This window comes from Malaclemys terrapin, chromosome 14 (genome assembly GCF_027887155.1).
Source record: "Malaclemys terrapin pileata isolate rMalTer1 chromosome 14, rMalTer1.hap1, whole genome shotgun sequence".
NCBI classification, from domain to species: domain Eukaryota; kingdom Metazoa; phylum Chordata; order Testudines; family Emydidae; genus Malaclemys; species Malaclemys terrapin.
The window spans coordinates 19,827,258-19,851,827 of NC_071518.1; the positions used below are offsets into that span (position 1 = coordinate 19,827,258).

The window sequence follows — 24,570 nt, forward strand, 5'->3', positions numbered from 1 at the left end:
AACAAGGAGCAATGGTCTCAAGTTGCGGTGGGGGAGGTCCAGGTTGGATATCAGGAAAAACTATTTCACTAGGAGGGTGGTGAAACACTGGAATGCGTTACCTAGGGAGGTGGTGGAGTCTCCTTCCTTGGAGGTTTTTAAGGCCCGGCTTGACAAAGCCCTGGCTGGGATGATTTAGCTGGGAATTGGTCCTGCTTTGAGCAGGGGGTTGGACTAGATGACCTCTTGAGGTCCCTTCCAACTCTGATATTCTATGATTCTATGATTCTATGCTTTTCAGTCTGAGTTCAGGATACAGGAGCATTGCATGGGGACGGGGGCAAAGGGGCGGTTGCTATTCAGCCTTTCCCAGCAGATTGGGCAAGTCTTCCAACTGCTTCTTTTTTAAGAGTGCAAGTGGCATGCATTCCTTTAAACCATGATTTATTTGTGCTTGCTGCTGCCAGCGTTATGGTTTGGGTATTTATAGTGAGCAGTGATAGGAATGGCTCTGGTTGTTCTTTGGGGTTGTTTGTAGTAGGATTCAAGATTGGAAAAAGTAGTAATTTGATCCCAATATTTCTAAAACGTATCTGCTTCATGAAGCCACATCTTGCCAGGACCTGAGTGCCCTCAACTCCCATTGAGTCCCATGGATGTTGAGGTCACCCGCATGTTAGCTATGCAAGGAATGCAGAATTGGACCCATAATGTGCTGCTGTTGCCAGCGCACTTATTTGTATGAAATTGATGAGTGCTTTCTTGATATGTCCACGTGAGCCAATTGTCCATGCTCATAGCTGACATGCTGTGGGTCTATATAGCAGGACAATATATGTGCATTACAGTTTGGCTGCTCTTCCACAGCTTTATGCCATAGACCACATGCATACGCCACTAACACACCAGCCTAATTCTGAATTCTAAGGCAAGAATTTCAACCTCTGCTTGTTTGGGTCGTGGTTTACAATCCCTAACAAGCAGCCACCCATGGTGAAGCCCAAATACCATCCCCGTTGATAGATGTATGAAAAACTGTAATTTTACTGCAATTAACACAATTTTAGGATTACTAAAGTTTGTGACTCATTGAAAGGGTAAACTATAGTCATCTTTGGACTAATCATTCTCATACCTTGGGATATAGCGGGAGTACAATATTACACCAAATGGCTTAACTGCAAGGAACCACCATGTTGGTAGTCAGTTCATCTTGCAATTTTGTGGTTAAACTATCATGTTCCAGCTAAACCAAGACCGGATTTGTGATCATCGACAGTACGTATAAATAGTAGTATTAATACTAGATAAATATAGCTATAGCCTCACTTTCAATCAACGCATTTTAGAATGAAGTTTTATTCTTTTAGATTTCTTAATCGCACACTAACTAACCAAAACCATTTTAATATCGAAGGATACAAGCTGGGCAGGTTTAGAACTAGGTGGTGGTGGGGGGGACTGATACAAAGATATGCTGCTGTATGTGGGGTTGCAAAATATTCATTTGGAAGGATGTACTTTGCAAACAATGGCTCTTCCAAATGGTATTACAAATTTCTTATTTATTTACTTTTTCACAGTATTTTGAATTTTAGGAAAAGTATCATGGAAAAAGTCAACACATCATAATAACAAACCAGAAAAGAGAGTGTATCTGAAACAGAAAGTGTGGCCCAGATGAGGATACTGGCTATGTAAGGAGTAAATGTGGGCTTGCCAGTTGAGCAACGCACTGTGAGCAGGGAGTCCTGGATTAAGAATATCTTTCCAACTGTGCCATTGTGGTTGTGAATGACCTTGGGGAAAGTTACTTAACCTCTCTGGGTTTTGGTATGTTCACCTGTAAAAATTAATATTGTACCATCTGCCTTACAACCATACCGTGAGAATGAATGAATGAATGTTTACAAAGTACTTTGAGATCCTTGAATTAAAGACACTGTATCAATATAAAGTGCACTGAATCATTATTACAGAAAAATAAATTTAGAAATGGCTGGGCACTAAGTTAGGGTGACAATCTCTCCATTGTGTCCCGTCCTAGAGGACTGGTGGAATATTATGAGACCAAATGGGATGCCATGAATGCTCCTCTCTGAATTAGAGGCACAAAATGTTGTCAAGGCAACAAGGCCATAATGCCCTATTGATTTTAAATCGCCTGTGTTTGACACACCTAGGGCTAGTTGTTGGACATAATGTGCCTTTAATTTTCTGAGATTGCAACATGGCTGAAAGCTGACTTTGCACCCGTGAGTATGGTCCTATTGTCACATGCACCAAAATGCCATAGAACATTCGTACACTGCATTGTCAAACCCAAAGAGGTTTGTATAGCTGTCCTCTTCAGTGCACCCACCAGCTAATACTATGTGATCTGGAAGAAATCATTGCCCATTTGCACTGTCTAACGTTTACCTTAAACTCAGGGATCTGGAAATCTTATGGTTCTGTCCAGGGATTTCTTGTGCTTTCTATTTCCAGCTGGGTTATAAGCTGTAAAAGGTAAGGTGGTGATGCCTATCTTGCGGTAGTAGTGGTGGTCTGATACTTCTGCTTGCTGTAACCAGGAAGCACTTAGACAGTCTTTTAAAAACGTAACAGTCTGATCACTATTTTCACACAGCAGAAACATTCAAGGATCAGGCTGAATTTTGAGTGAATATTTGGACTTTGCATTTTCTCCAAACTCGTTCACCTATCATTAGCCACAAAACTATCAGTCAGTAAGAGTGCCATTGCACAGAACCTGACCTTCTCCAAGATCCTCTCATTGGAGTTAGTGGCAGACAGGGCCAGCTCCAGGCACCAGTTTCTCAAGCAGGTGCTTGGGGCGGCCGCTCCGGAGAGGGGCGGCAGGTCCAAGTATTTGGCGGCAATTTGGCGGACGATCCCTCACTCCGCCTGGGAGTGAAGGACCTCCCGCCGAATTGCCGTCGCAGATCGCGGCTTTTTTTTGTTTTGTTTCTTGTATTGTTTTGTTTTGGCTGCTTGGGGCGGCCAAAACCCTGGAGCCAGCCCTGGTGGCAGAATCTCCTCTTAACATCCATTCCCTAAATTCTGTTCAGACAACGTACAATTATCCTGGAGACATGCTAACTTGTTCATGTGCATTTTTCTGAAACATGTAACTTTTGCTTTTGTGAAGTCATACCAATAGTTTGTCCAACTTTTTCCTATGTTTGCAAATCACTGATGCTACTTGCACCCATTCCTATAGATGTAATTAATTAGGTTTGAACAGGATGGAGAACCTCTACTGACATAGAAACCAAACAAACACAAATGCAGGGGCGAGGGGCGATTTCGTCTGGAAATGTTTTGAAGGCCCAGTGCAATTTTCTGCATTTTAGAAGCTATTAGTTTAGAAAAAAGATTTTAGAAAGGACAAAAGTGAAAGCCAGCCAGCTAGCCTTGGCTGGAAAGGTTAAATAAGAGAATACCCAAGTTAAATAAGAGAATTCTGTTTTGCCACATAGGATGAGAAAATTAGGCTTCCATACCTCATTGAGTGCAGGTAGAAATGGGCCGTTCTTGATTAAGAACACAATAACATTTTCTGCAATGTCAATACAAAATACAGTGTTACAAATGTAGCTAGAGGAGTTTTTAATAGTTTCCAAAGTGCTGTAGGTAAAAAAGTAAAAACTGCAGCAAGTGACATAAAAATCTAAGGCATAACACTGATCTTAATTCCAGCAGCATCAATTTGAAATATGTCCCCTAAAGTCAATGGAGTGATTCTGTCCCGGTATTTTAAAAAAAGGAGACTTTAATAATATCCAGTGCCTGTGGGGACTTTTTGCAAAAATCACAAATAATTAAGAAAAGGAATCTTCTTGCCAGCCCTGCAAAGATCACATCTTTGAAGCTGAATTGGAAGCACAGATCTTACAAACCAGTCACGTGTGTGTACCTGAAAGATCATAAATTTGTCTATTTGCAAAGCACTGGCAGGTAGCCTGTGAGCTTCCATTAGCAGAAGCAGCTGTACTACAGTATACTCCTTAATGTCAAAGGTGGCATCTTTTGCATACAAAGAATATTTTCTGGAGTCGTGTCTCTGTTTAACACAGAAATGTTGCTTGATGAGACAGAACTCCTCTGAGCTTTTCCTGAGTGTTTGGTATAGTTCATCTCTCCAGCTTTTGCATTATTCTTTCAGTTCTGTTCAAATGCACATGGCTAGTGCCTCAGCATGTTTCGCTTACTTTAGGAAATATTTATGACTAGTTATATCTGTCAAACCTGAAGTGCTCAATCAGACTCAGATGATAGCTATAGTCCTGCTGCAGTTCATTGATAAAACCCTCCCCATTGACGATCACAGGGCATGCCATCTCTTTACAGGTCATGGACATGAAATGCCAGCCTGCATGGGGAAGACAGACTAACAAGCCTCGATTATACTGTCTTGTATGAAGGGGAAGAGAGAGTCGTAAATAACATGCGGTTTCCAGGCTTTTGTGGTGTGACATTGCTTGTGTGGTAGCTTTCTAAACATGGCTAAAGAGTGTCACCAAAGCAAAGACAGCAAAATGATAATTTAGTTAGAAAGGATAATAGCACCAACCTTGGGAAACAAAGAAAACAGAATAGGCTTCTTCAATTGCTCCGAGCTTACACTGTCTAACTGTCATCAGACTCTCAGATTTCTCTATAGGGCCCAGCTAGCAAAACCCAACCTGGGCAAAGGAACTGGGGCCCAGATTTTTAAAGGTATTTAGGCATTGCTATGCTCAGCACTGCAAGATCTAAGGCCTAGATCCACAACAGTACTTAGGTGCCTAAGTCCCAGTTTTAGTCTCCACTGGGATCCACAAAGATGCCTACAGGGTTAGGCAGTTAAATTCACTTGGTGCGGGAATTCTCAGTGGAAAGTTCCCCCAGTGCCAAAGTTTCTGCCTCTGGGCATGCGCACTGCTGCCTCACTCTAGGTACCTGGATGCTTATCTCCTGCCTAAGCCCCAGTGCGAGATTCACAAACCAGAGGCAGACCGGCATCAGCCAGCCAATCTCACAGGCAGGGCCTGATCCAGTACACATGCTCAGAGCCACCTGCTGGATTGGGTTTCATTCAAAATCTGGTGGTGGGGGCCACTGCTGCTACTTTATAACTTTTTAGCTCAGAGCACTCACCTGGGATGTGGGAAGTCTAAGTTCAATTCCCCACTCTGCCTGAGAGGGAGAAAGGATTTGAGGAGGGGGCTGGGGAGAGGTGTTCTAACCATGGAGCTATGGGATATTCTGTTGTAAAGCTCCCTCAGTCTCTCTTGTTGAAGCTGTTCCACTTGGTATGAATACTTAGTCATTGGGCCAGAGAGCAAGAAGACTCTGTAGCCCAGCGATTAGGGCATTCACATGGGAGGTGCGAGACCCCCAGGTCAGGTCCCACTGCTTCAGTGACTCTAATTATTTATACTCAGTGGAACAGCTTCAACAGGAGACTATGAGGGAGTCCCCACTCAGAAGATCCCATAGTTCTGTGGCACCTATCTCTGCTCAGGATTCTCAGCCACAAACCCTCTCATGTTGTTAGGTGCCTAAGCCAGGCCAATCTGTTTTAAAAAAAACAGAGAGAGAGAGACTTAGAGCACTCAGCTGGGATACAGGAGAGTCGGGCTCAAGACCTCCTCTAAATCAGGCAGAGTAGTGATTTGAATCTGGGTCTCTGATATCTCAGGTGAGAACGCTAATCACTGTGCTCTTGAGTGTTCTGGGGACACACACACACGCACACCCCAAAAATTCCTCATCTGCCTTTTGTGCAGGGCCCGATATTGTGGACATGCTCAGAAAATGCCCGCAAGATCAGGTCCTGCAGGCAAGATAGGCAGGGGAATGCTTAGTTTGAGAATGCCACTGTGGGGCTCCTGGGGCTAATGGTCTGTACAGCCTGTTAGCTGTGGGGCAGCACCAGCACTTACATGGCTTTGCTCATGCCTACTGGTGGAATCCTAGGGGACCTCGGGCCTATGGAATTGGGCTGCAGCTGAGCAGTGGTTTTGAAAATATCAGTGGCACCTAAACGTTGCATTTAAGCATCTAAAGAGGCAGCGAGCCATTCAGGTACCTTTTGGCTCTTGCCCCTTTTGAGATGAATGCACCTCGTAAAGAGAAGTAGTCAGGAGGTAAGTTTAACTCAAAAGGGCTCAATTCTGTCATCTCAGTGCATTAAAATCCCCACCATCTTTGGTGAGAAATTTTGGATATGCAAGATTGGGCCCAAAGTGAACAGGGTGGGGGGGGGGGGAGAGAGAGGAGAGGAAGAGTGTGTGCATCTGAAAAGAAAGTAAGGGGTCAATGGGAAGGAAGAAAAGAAACAGAAGCTTTACTTCTTAGAGTTCTCCGCATCACATTTCAGGCTCCCCCCCTCACATTGAACCAACCCACAACGTTCCTGCATGCCCCCTGCATGCCTGCTTGTAGATGGGTATCTTTCTCTTTTGAACCCTGTGTTGAAGCTGCACCCATTTTATGTATATTAATCAGTGCCCTAGCATGGCGTTCTACAGTGCAACCCTCAACAGCTCAGCAGGCTTTGGACTATTATGACTAAATAGTGTTCTTTTCAAATGAGATGCTGATGTGCTAAAGAAGGTGGGGTAAGTTTTATGTCAGCAATGGAAGATTGTTTTGGTATGACTGTTTTCTGTAATGAAATAGTGACAATAGTATTAATACTTCGCATTTCTACATTTCATCAACATTTACTCTTTAACCCTTCCAACATGGCTGCAAGGCAGGTAGGGAAGACAGTATCATCATCCCAGATTCACAGATGGGGAAAAACAATATAGAGGTTAAGGTGAATATTATTACAGGTGCCCTCTGATTTTGAATGCCCAGCTTGAGGGGTTCCTACCTTCACCCTCAAAAAGGGAGACATCCAAAATTAGTTGCCTTGTTTGAAAAACTGGCTGCATGTGACTTGCCCAGAGCCATATAATGAGTCAGTGGAAGAGCTGGAATGAAAATGCAGGTCTCCCAGTTCCATGCTCTGTCCATACCGGCTTTCAAAAAAGTTTCCAATAAACAAAAGTCTCTCCACTGAGCTACAATCTGATTTTATTTTCCATACAATAAGCATTTTGGCTATGGTCAGAGTATCAATTTGAATATCCACTGTGCCCTCTTTTGGGGGACTTTTTTGAGGGGCATGGACTGAAGGACCTCGTACCATAGCTCTCTTCCATCTCTTACGTTCTATGATTCTATAAACCTATCACAGTGAGAGAGAAGGCGGGGGAAGGTCTTATCCTGATCTCCCAGAACTCAATGAGTGTTTTGGCTTTGGACTTCAACAGAAGGATTGGCACCAAACCAAGCCTAATGTCCCTATCCTCTCAGATATTCTGTAACGTTTAAAGTCACACTGTATTGCAGTCAGACTATACAAAAAAAAAAAAATCACTAGTAATGTGTGGAGTGCTGCTGTAGCTGCAGATAATGCCCTTTGGAAGGGGTATATTATGAACTTGGAAATTTACAGGATTCATCAGGGTTTACTTTTTCTCTCCAAAGATAGAGTGACTCATGAGAAACTTTAAGGTGGAGTACTCAAAACAAGGAGTGTATAAATGATTATCAAGGGAAGGTCAGTACTAGTTCTTCAAGTCTGAGCATGTCCCATTGTTAATAGTACACAAATAATGCTAGCTAGAATCCTGTGGTGTAGAAGAATTGCTATCACACTTCTCCGAGTCTCTTACAGGTCTCTGACTCACTCCTTTCAGCATCAATGAGGCTGATCTCAGTTTTCCCATTTTAAAGTGTGGTTAAGTGTGAAATGGTAAAATGACACTTTCTCATTCAACAGTTTTGTCCCTTTGGTTTCAAGTCATAACTGCTTAGTTGACAAAAGCAAGGGGATTATTTTAACTTTACTGTGTAGGAATTTAGTGCCACTTTGGAAGAATGACATGGATTTTACTTGCCCTCATGTATTAATGCAATTAATTACATTTCCAGATAAGATCTAATTGTAGAATCTTTTTTACAGCATGGTGATGTAAGTGCCTGAAAGAGCACCACCTGATTTTCAGATCCCAGGCTGAATTTACAGCACTTGCAGTTAGAAAAATCATCTTTTGACTTAAGTGACCCGGATTGATTGGGAAGAGAGAACAAATACCGAACCCCAGGATGTCCTTTGCACAGAGTCACTTCTAAGTTTATAACCTTTTCTACATCATCAGTGTTACAAAACCTCTCTCTAAATAACACACACACACACACACCCTAATAATGATACCCTTAGCTTCACTTATATTAGTGACATTATAATGTTGTACTTTGCTCTAACCTCAGAATAAATCCTACTAAAAGTATCTGGCTTATGGTATTTCAAGCTATGAGAACCTTATATTACGATGGGAAACAAAATCATATTGTGCCTTTTAGTATCTCACCATGAATGCTGGCCCTGAATCAACATCTTTTGTAGAACTAGCTAATATCTTTCTGACCTACACTTTCTGACTTACACTTAAAACTAGATTTTCAGTCCATTGTGTAGCAAAGATTCATGGTTGAATGCTCAGCTGTATAATACATATGGACTAAATCATGAGAGATACTGAGTAACTGCAGTGCCCAGAGAAATCAAAGGAAAGTGAAGCTACACTCTAATGTAGTAATCTAGGGTTAGCTGAAGTGAAACAGACATAAATTACTGTGCTGAGATCCGCATCAAAGAGGAAAGGTCACACAGACTTCAAATAATGAAAAAGCCATTCTGTTCCCTGCACTGTCACTGGGGAATCCAAGAGCAGCTACAGCTCTATGACCCAGAGACTACAAGTCATACAAGCCAAGGTAGGATGTATGCTTCCAATAGACACAGGAATAGGTCTGGCCCCGTCTTCCAGATGCTTCGCCATCTTCATCTTATCCAGGCTCAGTCTGGGGCATTTTACTCCCATTCTCATCCCTATCTCTATCAAATATTGAGGAAGTTAGGAGACTTCAGTCTCATGATTAAACGAAAAGGGGAGGTAGATCTGAGTGTTGTCACATTGGAGAGATTAAACTTGAGTGTCACACAATACAGATGATAGGCCAGGCCAAAAAACTTCACTACCTCCCTTAGTATTGGTGCATTGACATTGACCAAAAGGGGTGATGAGATCGAGCTCTGTAGTATTCTCCAGGAAAGCACATTTGTAATTAATGGCATCAAACAGCTGCTGCTAGATCTAAACAAAACCAGTATGGACACTACTGGGATCCACCCTCTAACAGCCATCCACAAAAACCTGACAAGTAGAAGCAAAAGGTCACCTGCAAGACAGAGAGGCAAATAAGCCCTCCCCCATAAATAGCTAGTTAATAGTTAGGTTTCAGGGTAGCAGCCGTGTTAGTCTGTATCCTCAAAAAGAACAGGAGTACTTGTGGCACCTTAGAGACTAACTAGAGATAACTAGAGTCACTCTATATGCATCCAAAGAAGTGGGTTGTAGTCCACGAAAGCTTATGCTCTAATAAATTTGTTAGTCTCTAAGGTGCCACAAGTACTCCTGTTCTTTTTAGTTAATAGTTAAAGACCAGTGATAACTGAGTAGGTTGTTAATGGTGGCTTGTGAACAGGGTCCTCCCACAGCATGGGAGCCCATGAAAGGGCTTTGAAGTTAAATGGTGCCAGCCTCAGCTGGAATAAATGGATGAAGCCACTATGGGGCTGGAATGTTTCCTGCACGTTGTCTCTGACCCTTCCTCTCTCCTCAGGCAGTACGAGGTGACTCTCCCATCCCGACTCCTCAGGAGGGAGGTTGGTCCAGCACCAGCCCTGCTCAGGTGAGGAGGTTATCCCAGGTACCACCTTGTTTTCTGTTCTCACTGCTCGCAACATCACTAGCTACATCTCCATCAGGCCCTCTTGCATCTTGTGTATTCCCTGATACCCTGGCAATACAGATAAATTGCTCCTTGCTGCTAAATTACTCACCTGTAAAAATCAGCGTGCCATTTTGAATCCTAACATTGATACTTACCTTGTGTAGAACAGTACTGAGGAACAATGGAGTACATCTATGTTCTCATACATGTGCTATGTAATGGTGGATGTGGGTGTGTTCTAATATATACACTGGTGGGTGTGTTTATGCCTTTCATTTGAGGATCTGAAAACACTTTACAAATGTTTAATTAATTAAGCCTCACAACCCTGTGAGGTAGGAAAGTTTTATGTGAGCCATTTTATAGCTGGTATAAATGAGACACAAAGCATTGAGATAACTTTCCAAAAGTTTCCAAAAGTCACATAGGCGCAGGCAAGGAACCCAGGACCTCTAATAACAAGACATCAGTCCCTCTCTAAAATGAACAGACAGTCACACAAGGTTTACTGAGGACCATTACAGAATATGTTTTTTTAACTGTGAGAACAACAAAGAAAATAGTTTGTTAAAAGTAAACAAACAAAACTTTGTACAAATAGTACAGAGTGGGTAAAGTCTGGAGGCAGTCTTTATTTGCATATGTTAGGAGTTGCAGAAGGAAGCCATGCCACAGATGGCTTGTGAGATCATCTTTGAGTTATAAGATCAGATCCTTTTTAAACTCATGCAAATAAACCTTACACCCAAATTTTGTCTATTAGACATCGTCTCTGAATGCCTATTGTACATGTACAGTAATTCATTTAGTAGACTGAGCCAAAGCCTGATTGCCTTAGTTAGCTGATTGAAGTTCTTAAATGCACAAAAATTAATCTGATTTGTAAGTGATGTACATGGAATTTTGGCCCTGTGTGTGTATGTGTGTGTTGTGCTTGTACACAAATGCATTCCATATCAAATCTTCTTCAAGTGCATTGAATGCTGTGATTGCTGACAGGGGTGTATAGTTTACTTACTCAGAGGTAGGGAAATTCAAGCTCTCTTCCGTTTCCCCCTTGGGAAGGTGCCATCAGGGTGCTGCTTGTTTTCAAAACAATCATTAGCGAAGTAGCATCTGCCTCCTTTTGTGTAAGACAATGATTTTATTGGTACATGGCAATAAAGATCATGAGATATAGAGGCAAGTTACAAACTGCTCTGAGGCTTGGTATTCAGTTTCGGACATCAGAGAAACTTCTGTTTCAATGTGAAGTTGCAGCCTTAGTTACTATTCAACATTTTAAACAGCTGAAGTAATAAGGAAATGAAGTAGTTAAGGAACACTGTGTTTCTGCATTACTTTAGTCATTATGTTTCTGTGGCATATATGATCACCTTTCTGCACAGAGTACCAAAGCTGCTTGTGACAAAGGGGATCAGAATGGTAAGGACTGAATTACTTTGCTAAGAACTGGGCTGAAAAAGAATGATTAAAACTGGTGACAGCTGGCACTTAGAATTTGTTTTCCTCCATCACATGAGCACACTGTTAGAGTAGGGTTGATCATGAGTAAGGCTCCGAGTTCGTCACGGATTCCGTGACTTCTGCTGTGGCTTTGTCACGTGACTTTCTGTGACTTCTGCTGTGGCTGGTGCGCCTGGCCGGGGGCTGCTAGAGCAGCTCATGCAGCCCCTGTGCCAGCCATATTGGCCATTGCTGGGGCAGTCTCGGGACACCGCCCCCAGCAGCAGCAGAAGTTCGGGTGGGAGGCTCGGGGCTGCGGGTTGGGGTGTGGGAGGGGGTGAAGGCTCTGGGTGGCCCTTACCTCAGGGGCTCCCCGGAAGCAGTGACATCCCTCTGCTCCTAGGCAGAGGCGCGGCGCAGCCAGGGGTCTCTGCATGCTTCTCCTGCCCGCAGGCGCCATCCCCACAGCTACCATTGGCCATGGTTCCCAGACAATGGGGGCTGCAGAGCCGGCGCTTGGGGTGGAGGCAGTGTGCAGAGCTGCCTGGCCATGCCTCTGCCTAGAGGCAGAGGGAGGGGGGTGTTGCTGCTTCCAGAGAGGCGTGGAGCAAGATAGGGAATGTGCCAGCCCTGCCACCCTCCACCCTCCCCAGCACCAGCAGGGGTCCTGGTCCCCCTCAGCACCCGCAGCCTCCCCAGCCTTCCCCCGAGAACCCGCGGCACTCCCTGGGCTGCCCACCCCCAGCACCTGTGGCACCCCTGGGCTGTCCCCTCTCCCCCCCCTCCGCCCAAGAATGTGTCAGGGGTATATAGTACAAGTCATGGACAGGTCTCAGGCTGTGAATTTTTGTTTACTGCCCGTGACCGGTCCTTGACTTTTACTAAAAATACCTGTGACTAAAACGTAGCCTTAATCTTGAGTAAAAGGCTATTTTTATGAAAAGTCCTGAATTGAAGCATTTGTTGTATTAAAACAAGACATATATGTAACATACCTCAAAACTGACCATCCTATTTTCTTCTGTGTCTTTTGCAATGTTTGGGGTCGCTAGGCCTGATTCAAAACACACAAAGGTCTGGTCTATACCTAAACATTAGATTGACCTAGTTACCTTGCTCAGGGCTGTGAAAAATTTAATACCCTGTGTGGCATAGTGAAGTCAACCTAACCCCCACTGTAGACGCAGCTAGGTCTACAGAAGAATTCTACTGTTGACCTAGCTACCACCTCTTGGAGAGGTGGATTACCTGCATTGGGCGGAAAAAACCCTTCTGTTGATGTAAGAAGCATCTATGCTACAGTGGCACAGCTGCAGTGCTGTAACTGTGCCGCTGTATTGTAGACAGGGCCTAAGTCAGTGAGGTTAGGCCTGGGCCCTCTTGTTATTGCACTTTTGCAATGGGATTATCTTGCCATCTGTTCTCTCAGGCTTTTGAGAAGAGATGGCTCTAAGAGGGTTACCGAGTCCTGCATGATAGGGGATTTGTAATTGGTTTATTTGGTAATATTAATACTTTTCAATATACGTTCACCCAGGGTAAATGGGAGAGGCACACTGGATAGGCATTCCAAATAAATAAGGAGTTACAGCTCGGGACTATAACTTCTTATGTACAGCACCTAACATAACAGGATTCTGATCCCAATTGGAGCCTCAGGCCCTACTGCAAGATCAGTGCTAAAATACTACTACTAAATCTCCAGGTTGACACAGCATTGTGATTCTGTTTGATGTTTACCGTGTGGTTTGTCCTCTCTCATATTTCTACTATTTTTTTCTTGTCTGCTGATAGAAACCCAGCTCTAAGATGACACTTTACCTTAGCCTGGCTCTCCAGCACTTGGCACAGTTGTCTCTGTAAACGTATCCTTCATCAACTTTCCACTCTCCTGAATGCTGCACAGAGTGTCACATTTGGTCGCAAGAGCACCATCAGTCTTGCTATCAAGATCTTGACAAGCTTCCATGACATACTCAGAGAACTGAACCACTATGCCTCACTGGATCAAGCACTGCTTTGCAAACCACAGCAGTCTCTTCTATTTTTGGTTTCTAATCTTTCAGACGCACAGCCCCCCGTAATCTGTACAGAAAATCTGAAAAGGAAGAAAAAATAAATGAAACAGGGTAAATATATCTATTCCATCAGTAAAATTCCATGTATTAAACAGAACAGCTCACAGGAATGTGTGTGATCTCAAAATGCAATTCTTTTTAAAACTTAAAGAGCTCTACAGTGTTTATGTACCAACGAAATCAAAGCAGGTACTAGCAAGAAACAAAGAAATAGTCTACAGTTTTAACACCCACAATTAACAGCGCTTGACCTGCAACAGTGCATGGATGTTCACAAGAACAGGAACTTTGCAGTGCCCCCAGTGGCTGATCAGAGAGCAGTGCTGATGAGTTTGATGGGAATGTCCAATCCAGTCTTCTTCCTCAGCCAAGGACAGCAGGAGCTGTGTGTGGCCTTGAGTGGAAAAATAGGGGGGGGGTCCTTTGTTCAGAGCCAGAGCTGAAAAGTCTTCTGTTGAGGATTTATTAAAAAAAACCCTAAATCTGTCTCCAGTCACATACCAGCAACATGGAACTGGTGAAGCTCAATTCTGAGTTTGCAGTTCCTTGGAAATATTTTGCCAGAGCTTGCAATGCTGCAAGCCATCATGAAATGCAAATGCCAGAATAGGATGCTGAGCAACTTTCTACTTTTCAGGAAGAAAAAAGCATCCCTTTTGCAAGCACATTTCTACCCTAAGCCTCCATTTCTCTTAATATATATTACTTGTGGTGCTTGCAGGGAAAGGGAAGGTATCAGTCAAAACACAGTATAAAATGCCGTATCATTTTGGGAGAGAAATTTTATTATACTTTTTAAATGGGAGATAAAAATGCTGTTCATTTATCTTTATCATGCTCTTGCAATTTAGACTAAACACGGACTGTAAGTGACATGGCAATTTTGGACTCTTCACAGATGACACATTAAACAGCTTCAGAAGGTCTTGTGGCACCTTTAAGACTAACAGAAGTATTGGGAGCATAAGCTTTCGTGGGTAAGAACCTCACTTCTTCAGATGCATCTGAAAGCTTATGCTCCCAATACTTCTGTTAGTCTTAAAGGTGCCACAGGACCCTCTGTTGCTTTTTACAGATTCAGACTAACATGGCTACCCCTCTGATATTAAACAGCTTGAGCAACTTCATATGCACTCCCTCTGCTCAACAATGAGCATTTGCTGGCAAGACAGACAAAGTGACCAATATTAAGGTCCTTGAGAGAGCAAACACAACCAGCACTGAGAAAATGCAATTGAGAGCATAACTTAGGTGGACTGGACATGTCATTGGATTGGAAGACCACCTCACTCAAAACAGATCTTGCAAGGGGAGCTGAGTTAGGGCAAAAGAAAGAAGGGTCATCCATATAAACACTTCAAAGATAACTTCACGAGTCATCTCCAGTGGGCTCGCATCAATTTTAAAGAACTCGAGCAAATGACTCAGAACAGGACTCACTGGTGGTCTCTGACAAGATCAGTATGTAAGAGGTTTGAGCGGGATCGACGAAATTGTCTCCAGGCTGCACATGGACGCCGTGAGTTGCATCATCAAACATCATAGATATGGACTTTCCATACCCTCAGTGTGGCCAACTGTGCATCAGGATTCCGAGTCACATGCATAGCCATAGATGAGAATTGCAACAAGATCATCATCAGCATCAGCAATGGACGACCAACGCAACACACAATTTTGGATTTGAAAAATGAGGGTTTGGTAACCTGTTAACTGAGTTACAAAGAAAAGAATCACTGTGAGCATTTGATAGTTGGGTATTAACCGCTATTTAATTCAGAAGCCCAAAGCATGGGAGCTATCAATCCATAATAATAATTAAAAGAATAATCATGATGATGATCATTTTGTACTTGAATAGAACCTTCATGCATGCTGCATTTTTGGGAGGGAGGCAAATATTTCGTTAACTTTTCAAATGGATAAACTGAGGCACCAAGATGTTAATGTGACTTTTACAAGGTCATGGAGCAAGTTAATGGCTGTGGGTGAAATCCTGGCTCCACTAAAGTCAATGGCAAAATTTCCATTGACTTCAATGGGCCAGGAATTAGAACCCAGGAATTCTAGCAGCTCAGATCTCTAGGCACAGAGATTTTCACAGCAAAGATTTTCATAGGCGGTGAATGGAGAATGAATTTTTAATGTAAAGAGCGATAAGCCTGTTGTATATTAACCCAAAAAAATCTAATTACTGACCAAATAAACTATTGATTACTCCAGTAATTGCATTATTTCTAGCAGCACCAATCTCTGGTTTTGGTTTATGGGTTTTTTTTAAGATTAAGGCCCAGATTTTTAAAGGTATTTAGGCATTGATTAGCTCAGTGTTGCAATATGTAAGTGATTTAGGAGCCTACTTATTTTCAAAAGTAACTTAGGCACTTGGAACTAAAAATCCCTTAGGTTACTAAATGCTTAAATCATTTTTGAAAATGAGATTCAGGATCCTGAATCAGTAAGCATTCCAACAGTGAGCACAGCAATGCCTAAATACCTTTAAAAATTGGACCTAAGTGTTTTAAATGAGATTCTATTGTTTTTCACCAACATCAACAGAATTTTGCTTAAAACATTCACATTTCATTACTGGTATGATGGGAAACAACACATTTACTGCAATTTATATTGCTTGTGTTCTTCTTCACTTCAACAATGAGTCATTATTCAGAGTATGTTTATGTAATATCATAAATACCAATCTCTGGTATTTATGTAGCATACTATTTGCTTGGGCAAGTTGCCACATGCACGAAAGTAGTAAACAAAGAGCCATTCTTTGGGGGGGTTAAAAAAGAGACTTAAAATGAATCCAATTTTCCTTCATAAGGCACTCCTTGTTATGTTACCTAAAGTGGCTCTTTAAGATATACAATATGATAAAACACACAATTCCTGGGAGACTTAATTATGGTTCCTAAGAGACTGGTGAATAAACAATCAGGGACAGAGTGTTTATTTTTCCCTAGGTTTTTCTTAACTATTAATGGGAAGCATGAAAATAAAAGGTCAATTTTGTAAAACCTCTTCTGTAGGAATGTATCAGGCTGGTAAAGAACAAGGAATGTGGAACTACGCACCTTCCCAAACACGACATTTCTGTCTAAAGCAGAACTATTTTATTGGCCTCCCAATAATTCTAGTTTGTAAACTGACTTGTGGCGGGTGTAAATACCACAGCGAGCCCTTTGTTTGTTGTATTTACTGTACTGTATCTTATGCATCGATAGTACTAACTACAGTGTGCATGCCAAAGTAAAGAGTCTGCCTTGTCTCACCTTGCTCTTGCATTCATACAAACAACTTCCTTCACAACAAGGTGTCAAACTCTTCCAAAGGCATATGAAATGTTCTGCCCTAGATGTTGTCCTAGAGGACCCAAGCCTGAAGAGGGCTACGCAACCTCAAATGCAATTGCTGTCAATGGGGGCCGAAGTGCTCAGCACTATACAGGATTGGGCCCAGAGAGTCTAAAGGGCTTCCATTGATTTCCAAAGCGTTGGATCAGGGCCAAAGTAAATGTCAACAGCTGAAGCAAAATCGCTTTGTATCCCCTCATGGGAAATCGATCAGGACACATTATAGCGATAACAGTAGGCTGGGAGACGTTGTATAATAGGGATAATTGCACTGGTCCATTTAAGGTGTCTCCTTTTGGCCACCCAAAAATGGCACCACTCAAAAACACTAGTCACTTTTGAAAATCTGGGCCCAGACCTTTTTGGTTCTATTTCTATCTCTGCCACTGACGGCCGCCTGGGTTAGTTAGTCACTAATCTCTTAGCATCAGTTTCCCCAGCTGTAAAATGGGGATGACAATATTTAGCTACTTCCTTAGGGTGTTGTAAGACTATAATTAATTAATGTTTGTAAAGCACCTCATGGTCCTTGAAAAGTGCTTAAGAGGATAAAATGGTACATATAATACACTAGCAAAAACAAAGCCCTAGACCTCTCTAGGGTTTTGGCCCTGCATCACAGAAGTCAGTTGGAGCTTTGCCATTGACTTCACTAGGCACAGGATCAGGCCCTAATAACTTAGCAGAGACTAGTGTTGACCTAGCGTTCTTCTTCTGGTCAGTGCATTAGATTGCTCAGATTTGTAGCTTACATTTACTTAATATACACTACATTCCCTTTTTTAACCTTAGTCAAAGTCATGGTAGAATCTGTTATGTACCAGAAGCACTGAACTACACGTTGATGAGATCAGGAGTTCAGGGAAACATGAGAGCTCATGAGTTATAGATCATTGCCTAACCGATGGGACATGCTTTCTCTCTCTCTCTCTCTGTGTTCTCCACGTCCAGATCTGCAAATAAAGTAACAAGGGAGATACATTCACAGGATGAAGCTGGTCAAGCTAGTACTTGTTTCTGCCTTAAGGATTTATTAGAGAAGTGAATAAACATGATTGTTGTGGTAATTAACCCCATGTAAATCACAAATCCTGCCTTTATAGGCTTTTGTTTGTGCTGCTGTCGTTAAGGGCTAGTCATTGTTTCCATGAGGTAAAGTACAGTTTTCAAGCGGGGTTGAGCCCTAAGGCAAAGCCACAGCAAATGAAGGGGAAGATCACACAAAGGAGAGAAATATAGGGGACTCAAGGAGAGAGAACCCCACAGAAGAAACTCAATTTTTGTTCATTTTTTGAGATTCTGCAAGTTTAAAAAAAAAAAGGAATCTTTGGGTGACTTCTGTTTTGCAACAGTTTATTTTAAAAAAAGGAAGGCTTAAATTTTCAGCCACTTGGAGCCCATTCTTTCCTCAAACCATGCAAGTAAGTCCAACTGCCACTGGAAAGAAGAATAGATCCCAAAGTTCTTATCATTAAGGTCATTAACAGCCCTCTAGACCCAGAAGAATGCCCACGAATATTAGCACGCCCAGGTGGAGGACAGTATAACAGCCTCTAATGTGAACTGGTTCCTTTTGCTCTATTTATATTACATTAAAGAGACTCAGTGTTTGTATTGTGCTGGATTGACAGTTCTGGCATTTGGAGCGTGGTGAGAGTTTTTGTGCCTCTGCCAATTAAGGCCGCTTGTCGAGGTGGTTTTGTGGCATGGACATTTGCTGCAAATAAATGGATTCTGTGCTATTAAAAATAAACACAACAGTTATGTTATTTAATTTTCACTAGTAGCACTCTGACACCTTGTGCTAAAAATATAATCAACACCTCAACAGTGGGAGACCTGGTGACTCTGTAATTCACTGGAACAGGCCATAGGTGAATTGTGCAGATTAATTTCTGTAAAGCAAATTGAGATTTACAGCATCTCTGTAGACAGACTTCCAATTACTGTCATGAGAAATGGCTGAGCACATGAAGATGGCTTCCAGTTTCCACAGGACTCCTCTTACCACGGCTAGGGCTCTTATCATTTACCAGCTAACAAAATTTAGAGTGACTGATGACTCTAATCACTCAGCTGGTTTTAAGTCCTATACCAAGGAATCGAAAATACAAGCCCTTTGGAAATGCTTCCAGGCACTGAGTTAGATCAAACTGCTTCTGAATCTCTCACTCCACCACTCATTCCATGAACCCATCCCAGATTTCTGTCTTTGGCTAGACTGAAGAGGAATGACCACCCGACAAAGGCAAAACTACACAGTACAAATGAAAACACATTTCGTAGTTCACATACCTTATGTGCTATCGAAGGCTGGTGGGAATGTGCATAACGTGCCAGCCATCTCGAACCCAGGAACTACCCTCCCCATAATCCCTCAGGACAGAAACATTTCTGATTGTGCTCCAGCTTCCCCATAAAAGCTCCATTGTTACTGCAGCACAGCCTTTACCAGGAGCCATGGCATAGGGCCACAGCCTCCAGGGACACTCTGAAGCTGCACAAAACAAGTTTTTCCAAACAGTTAAAGTGTTCCCCAGCCCAGACTCTTACATTCTAGTTGTTTGTTCGGGAACGCTAACCCACCGAGCCCTGCCTATAATACTGGGTGTTTAAACTTCACAGAGACATTTTTTCTAACATACCAGTTCTCTAACCTACTGGCCCTTTAGAACTAGGATTAATAGGCAGATTCCATAAACACAGCAGCAAGGATTCAGCCCTGCTTTAAAAAAAAAACATATAAGGGAATCAGCTAGTAGATGCGTAATGGCTGCTTCCTTTGGATTATTATGTTAGTCGGTATTTCCTCTTAGCCTAACTGTGATTTGCAGTAGCTCATGAGTAGTTCATAGTTCAGGTGCAGGATTCGTTAAACAACTTCTATTTGTGATACCATTTTATGACGAAGATAGTTACTTTCAATATGCTGTGGGAAAGCACACACTGAATTAGAAGGCAGGGCAATTGTAGCAACGCTCCCCTGATTTCAGTGCTCCAGATCAAACTGCCCTCTTAAAGCCCCTGCAAATCACAGAAGCAGGAAAAGTTTCTCTGAAGACAAGAGCTGACGGTAGAGCTCCTGCTCAGAGATTCCAACCCCTTTACTAACTGGAAAGTAGCACAAGGCCAGCTGAAAATCTCTGCAGTGGTTAAGAGCCCTTAGGGTGGAAGCCGGGGGCTTGTGTCAAGTTCCAGTAAAGGCATGCTGCAGGGAGCTTTGTGGCAGACATCACTGGACCCACTTTGCAGCTGCTACTAGTCACTGATGTGGTGCCCTTGCCCCCCTTCTATTCCCTCTTCCTGTGCTAGTGGGTCCATCATCAACCAGCGGCTCTTTGTGGTAAGTGGCTCTAGCACCCATGCCCCTACCCTCCACAATACGAAGTAGCTCACTAGTATGGGTTTTGAGCACCCCTTCTTAGGCTCTACAGTCTGGCTCCTGTGAACCTCTGCCATCTGGGCCCCCCATACTCACAGTGGGGAAGGGCCAGCATTTGCTCCTTGGTAATGTTAAAAATAAACAGGCTCCCCTTGTCCCATTTCACTCTCATTTCTTGCAACAGAACATGCCTGACTGCCTGACTTTTGCATGCAGTTACCCATCTTTGCATGCTAATAGGGGGGCCTACATGGATTTGAGCATGCAAGTTGAGAAGCCCATTTGGAAGTGCGGCCTTGAACCTCTATTTCACACAGCACATTCCTTGCTAGCAAACATCTGAAGCCACTTTGAACTCTTTCTTTCTTACACACTCCAGATGAGTATTATAGGAAGAGCTAATGAACTAAAAGGGTTAACTATAATTTACAGCCTGTGTTGATAATAACAACAAGGAGTCTGGTGGCACCTTAAAGACTAACAGATTTATTTGGGAATAAGTTTTCATGGGTAAAACCCGGTCCTCCTTTTCGCCACCTAGCGCTTCACAATGAGGCACTAGTCTCTCATATCTACTTAGATAAGGCTAACCTGACTGAAAGTCACATACAGAGGTCACAGCCAAACTGAGGGTATTTAACGGAACTTTTTAAAAGGGGGAAAATAAGATGGCGTGACCGTCTCCACTTCACACCCTGGAGTGTTTGGGGTTTAGAATACGAAGCCCTTCTGAGGGCTGCTTTGAAATGGGTTGCTCCGCAATGATGATAAAGTAAACAACATCAAACCTAGAGAGGCTTTTCTTGAGTGTTCACAGCCACCCTAGCCTTGACAGAGAGTCTGGGCAGGTTCTTAATGACCTGCTTCAAACAGGAAAGTGTCAAGCAAGCAAAACCTTTTACAGGTGACTAAATACGAGTTGTTGTTTAAGGAAGTAAAAGGCTTCAAAATAAGCTTCTGTAGCCGTGAGCAGAGCTTTCATTGAGACCTGCTTTGTGAATTCTGTTTGTGCTTAAGAACCTGGGCCAAAGCCCATTGGAATCAATTGAAAGACTCCCAGGATATGACTACACTGCAATAAAACTGGTGACCGGCCTGTGTCCGCTGACTCAGGCTTGTGGGGCTCGGGCTGTAGGGCTGTAAAATAGCAGCATAGACATTTGGATTTGAGCAGGAGCCTGGGCTCTGGGATCCCACCATGAGGGAGGCTCAGTTTGGTCTAATTTGTTACAGAGCCTATGATTTTTACAGGGTTTGTGTTTAGACTTATCTCAAGAGTTCCTCGTGTATGTAATAGGAGAGGAGAATTCATTATGAATCCATCCAGGTGCAGCAGCCTTCCACTGGCTGGGTACCTCATGGATGGGAACAGCTAGGAAAGGGTCATGAAATCTGGGGCCCAATTAGAGAAGATGCAGATCAAATTTGGACTTTTGGCAAGATCTTGCTTCTCACCTTGCACTCAGTTCTTTTTACACATGCCTGGTTTCTCTTGCAAGGAGAGAGCTAAATTAAGTAAGCTCCCTTGTGCGATTTGTTTGATGCCACTGCTGCTTGGAACTAGGTGCCACTGACCACTGAGGTGAGGCAATCCTTATCACCGGCATAGAAAGGCTGAGGTTACTGCACTCAGTCCCCCCTCAACCCCCACTCCCCCAGAGCCACTAACACCTGCAAAACATTTTTATGAATTCTCCTGAAATGTTACTGTGCCAGGACACAATTTTACTGGTTCCAAGGGCCTGATTCTGTTCCCCTGGTCAAAACTCCTGCTAACTTGAAGTAGGATCTGGCTCCAAAACCAACTAATATAGGGTCCAATTCTGAAAACACTACTGAACTTAGTACTTCTGTATTTAGAGCATAGAGAAGTCAATGGGATTACTCATGGTAGTAAGTTACTACTACATTACTATTCTCAGGAGTAAGTGTTTGCATGATCACCCTTTAAGTCTATTAAACAATAAGTTAGTCTTAGCCTTAACTCCCTACTATATTACTACTGTCCCACTAGCATAACAATGTGTAACAAACTCTGTTGTAACTGGGTGTCCTCCACTTTTGTCACCTGTGGGGAGAAAAATAGTTAAAGATGGGAGAGCCCAAGTTAAAACTTTAGGCCTGATCTACACTGGGGGGGAATCGATCTAACTTACGCAACTTCAGCTACATGAATAACGAAGCTGAAGTCGACGTTCTTAGATCGACTTACCATGGTGTCTTCACCGTGGTGAGTCAACTGCTGCCGCTCCCCCGTCGATTCCGCCTGCACCTCTCATGGCAGTGGAGTACAGGAGTCGACGGGAGAACGCTCGGGGGTCGATTTATCACGTCTAGACCAGACGTGATAAATCAATGCCCGCTGGATTGATCATTGCCGGTCGATCCAGCGGGTAGTGTAGACATACCCTAAGTGTGTCTTCTCCCGTAGCTTTCCAAGGTGGAGAGCATCACAAGTACCAGCTCGTGGAACCCGAGTATGGTAGTTAGTCCTTCAGCTGGAGTCTCCCTAATGACAGCATGTTGTGCTTGCTATGTAATAAGCTATATCAAACAACCACTGTAGAACAAATCTAGTTTTTTAGATGCACTATATAGTATTGACTACATCGAACCCTGACTGCAGTGTGGACAGTTTCTATATGTCTGTACATGGAAAGGGTTTCACTGTGAACATACATAATGAGCCGATTAGTTCTACACAGATGCAGCATTGTTACTGAGTTATGTTTATTCAAGTTCTATAGTGTAACATTCCTTGCTTTCTTGCTTCATTTGTTTCAGGCTTAGATAAGATTGAAGTACAGGTCTGTCTCATCTTACGCCGGCGCTCCGTTCCGTGGTTAGCGTGTAAAGCGAAAACCGCGTATAGTCAAAATCCCATTGAGTTCAATGGCGGGCGAAATCACCTGCACTACAGGTATAGTATTAAAACTGTTGTTTTTCTCTCTTTTTTTTTTTTTTTGGTTTTTGCAAAGTTGTAAAGTTGAAATTGCGCATGTTAAATGCGCGTAAGATGCGACAGACCTGTAATACTGGATTCAAACGATAAATAAGGCTGTTTGATTGTACTATGTTTTGCAGCAAAAGACAAGAAAAAAGGGGAACCCCCCCCATAGCTTCAGATTATAAAACAACCTGAGTTGTAAAATGAGGCTGTCACATTTTGGGGCTTGTAAACACGTTTACGTATTATACAGATACAGAGACGCCAACATCATTCTGCCAAATCTGTTTTTGAAACTGATTCCTAAGCGGAGTTTTCTGTTCCCTATATGATATTTGCAGTAGTAGTTGTGTAGTATTGGCACATCTCAGCAAGGTCTAAAGCAAAGGGGACTACTAGGGGGTCCACTTCTGCCAAGTGGTGAGCACTCAACACCCACTGATTAGCCATGAACTCCGAGGATGCTAGGATGCTCTTGGTTTTAGAATGAACATTGTAAGGTATGCTTGTTGCACAACAGTGAACTCCTTAAGTGGAGATACCAAGGGAAGGCACTAGATCAGGGGTTGGCAACCTCTGGCACGAGGCTCGGGCTGAGGGATGTGCTGACCGCCGCTTCCCGCCGCCCCCATTGGCCTGAAGCGGCGAACCGCGCCCAGTGGGAGACACGATTGGCCGAACCTGCAGACACGGCAGGTAAACAAACCGGCCCAACCCGCCAGGGTGCTTACCTTGGTGAGCCGCGTGCCAGAGGTTGCCAACCCCTGCACTAAATGGTGGCAACTGTTCTGCACTAAGCAACAAACCTCATGTTTCAGGTCTGAGAGAAGAGAGGTGGGAATGTTGCTAGGGAGATTGTTTCCTCTTTCAGGATGATGTTATGGAATTTTTGACAATTGTTTGGGACATTGATTTTATAAATGTCCCGAGAGAGATTTAACTTTCCAGAGGAATTAAAACATTTTAACCTCATATGTTTATTTGCCTGCACTGATTAAGACCAAATTATGCAGAGATCTGGGGTATGAACTCAGACCCTTCAACAAGGAGATTGAGATTGCTGTCAAGTACATAGTCCTATCAGGGTTCATCTTCCCTCATCTCATGAGAGGAACAAAAGGCCAACTACAACCCTGGTGTAGGCAGGAACAACTCCACTAAAGTCCAGAGAATCGCTCTAGCTTTTACTAAAGCTAAATTTGGCCCAAAGGCTATAATTTTGTCTCACCTTCTTATTAATCCTTCGATCCTTTCCACAGATCTCCGACTGGTCTGCAGAGTGCATTCGTTCCCTAGAACGTCTAGTGGCTAGGAGTCCCAGTCATGGATCAGGACCCCATTGTACTAGTGCTGTACAAACCCAAAACAAAAAGAAAATCTCTTCCCCAAATAGCGTACAATCTAAGTACACAGGTAGTCATTTACTTGAAGGCATTTTTGATACCAATCGTATTGTACAGACATCCTGGACAACAAGGACAGGGTGGCTCTCAGGTGTCATTTTGGGATTGAGAGTAAAATGACCAGAGTCCATGAAAT

At 43.1% G+C, this 24,570-nt stretch overlaps 1 long non-coding RNA gene across 1 annotated transcript; it reads right to left on the reverse strand.

Annotated features, from left to right (window-relative positions):
* Window positions 1–10,297: 10,297 nt before the first annotated feature.
* Window positions 10,298–15,537, reverse strand: LOC128848868 (uncharacterized). The gene is made up of 3 exons (XR_008447114.1): window positions 14,784–15,537; window positions 13,087–13,363; window positions 10,298–10,942 (listed from the first exon to the last, which is right to left on the reverse strand). It is a non-coding gene; the product is annotated as an uncharacterized LOC128848868 (long non-coding RNA).
* Window positions 15,538–24,570: the final 9,033 nt, after the last annotated feature.